This window comes from Triticum dicoccoides, chromosome 7B (assembly GCF_002162155.2).
Source record: "Triticum dicoccoides isolate Atlit2015 ecotype Zavitan chromosome 7B, WEW_v2.0, whole genome shotgun sequence".
NCBI lineage: Eukaryota > Viridiplantae > Streptophyta > Magnoliopsida > Poales > Poaceae > Triticum > Triticum dicoccoides.
This window is the reverse complement of record NC_041393.1, coordinates 546,608,995-546,611,860: the sequence shown is the minus strand read 5'-3', so window position 1 is coordinate 546,611,860 and position 2,866 is coordinate 546,608,995.

The following is a 2,866-nucleotide window of genomic DNA, read 5'->3' as shown; positions in this document are numbered from 1 at the left end:
GGGGGGGGGGTATATAGGAATATAGTTGGTGAGTTTGAGATCTCACAAAGATTTGCCTGGCCTGGAGTTTCCGTGAGGCCAGCGTGCAACTTGTTTGGTTGGTGTCCTGAAGAGCAAACACTAGTCTAGCTTGGAGCACCTGGTATATTCATTAGCATGGATAGGAACACCAGGCAAATTCATTATTCTGCACCAAGCGTTCTGGATCGGTCACCTAGCTCTGGAGTGGGAATGTAATCCTACTTTTCTTGTACGGGCTAGTGGAGATAATTGTTATGCAAGGTAAGACACTACCATGTTAAGTGTTCCATCATCAAGAGACACACTCATCTCCAACATCATACATATAAAGGTGAAACTTCTCCATTACACATGTCTACTTTGCTCTCTCGAGGATCGTATACTAGTTGACGCTCCTACCTCATGCATCTTTAGGTTTCCACAAACATCACCATTGCATGGAGGAGGTCAAGCACAATAGAACAACTACATCATTCAAGAAGGAAGCGGGAAGTGGAGAAGTAACCATGAAGATGAAGGCATGAAGCACAAATATGACACATGGTGCACAACCAAGTCACAATGTCCAACCCAGGTCTGACATGTCAGACTATCCGGCCTGACGTCCAACAGGCATGTCCGGGATATCCGACATGTTGGACTTTCCAACTTATGTCGGGACACCCGACCCTGCCTGTGTGCATGCCTATTGGCCCATCCCATGTATCTTCCCTTACCCACTTACCCCTTCGTGGGTGGAACTATATATACCCCCTCCTAGATCTAGGGTAAGCAAAGATAAGAATAGACACTGATAGAACTTTCTCATCTACCTCCTCTAACGGAATCTCCCCAAGTGGAGAAGGCTCCATTGGAGTACAAGGCTACCTACCGGGTGAAGACTCTGACGAGTACAAGGCCACCTATCAAGTAAATCCTCTAGGAGCACAAGGCAATTTCAAGGGAAACAACATAAAAAATCAAGTATTAGGTCCAATCCAAATACCCACACAACACTTGTACAATGCCCGCATATCTCCATATGATCTAGATCACACCTACATCTCTCCATATGCTCTAGATAACACATGCATCTGAAGGAAATATGCCCTAGAGGAAATAATAAATTTGTTATTTTATATTTCCTTATTTCATGATAAATCTTTATTATTCATGCTAGAATTGTATTAACCGGAAACTTGATACATGTGTGGATACATAGACAAAATACCGTGTCCCTAGTAAGCCTCTACTAGACTAGCTCATTGATCAAATATGGTTAAGTTTCCTAACCATAGACATGTGTTGTCATTTGATAAACGGGATCACATCATTAGGAGAATGATGTCATGGACAAGACCCATTCGTTAGCTTAGCATTATGATTGTTCAGTTTTATTGCTATTGCTTTCTTCATGTCAAATACATATTCCTTCGACTATGAGATTATGCAACTCCCGGATATCGGAGGAATGCCCTGTGTTCTATCAAACGTCACAACATAACTGGGTGACTATAAAGATGCTCTATAGGTATCTCCGAAGGTGTTTATTGGGTTGGCATAGATCGATATTAGGATTTGGCACTCCGAGTATCAGAGAGGTATCTCTGGACCCTCTTGGTAATACACATCATAAGAAGCCTTGCAAGCAAAGTGGCTAATGAGTTAGTTGCAGGATGATGTATTATGGAACGAGTAAAGAGACTTGCCGGTAATGAGATTAAACTAGGTATGAAGATACCGACGATCGAATCTCGGGCAAGTAACATACCGATGACAAAGGGAATAATGTATGTCGTCATAACGGTTCGACCAATAAAGATCTTCATAGAATATGTGGGAGCCAATATGAGTATCCAGGTTCCGCTATTGGTTATTGACCGGAGAGGTGTCTCGGTCATGTCTACATAGTTCTCGAACCCGTAGGGTCCGCATGCTTAACGTTCGATGACGATATTGTATTATATGAGTTATGTGATTTGGTGACCGAATGTTGTTCGGAGTCTCGGGTGAGATCACGGACATGACGAGGAGGCTCGAAATGGTTGAGAGGTAAAGATTGATATATAGGGCGATGGTATCCAGACAGCGGAAGTGTTCCTGAGGGAACCGGGTACATATCGGGTCATCGGAAAGGAGTTCCAGGCAACCCCGGCAAGGATATGGGCTTAATGGGCCGAGGGAGGGTCAGACCAGCCCACAAGGGTCTGGTGCACCCCTTTCCCTGGCCGCAGGCCCTAGAGGAAGGAAAATAGGGGGTGCCACCTCTTCCTGCCTTTCCCCCTTGGTGGGAGAACGGAAGGGGGGGGGGGAGGGAGGGGGTGCCACCTCCTCCTTCCCCTCATTGCCAAAAGAAGGAAAGAGGGGCGCCGGCCTAGGGCAGGAGCCCAAGTAGGATCCCTCCTACTTGGGATGCCCCAAGGCTGCTCCCCTCCCCCTCCCACCTATATATACATGGGGAGGGGGCGCCTAAAACGCACATCAACAATTGTTAGTCGTGTGTGGCGCCCCCTTCATAGTTTACGCCTCCGGTCATATTCTCGTAGTGCTTAGGCGGAGCCCTGCACGGATCAATTCACCATCACCGTTACCATGCCATCGTGCTGACGGAACTCATCTACTTCCTCGACACTCTGCTTGATCAAGAATTCGAGGGATGTCATCAAGCTGAGCGTGTGCAGAACTCGGAGGTGCCGTACGTTCGGTACTTGATTGGTCGGAACGAGAAGAAGTTCAACTAAATCAACTGCATTGCTAAACGCTTCCGCTTTCGGTCTACGAGGGTACGTAGACACACTCTCCCCCTCTTGTTGCTATGCATCTCCTAGATAGATCTTGCGTGAGCATAGGATTTTTTTTGAAATTT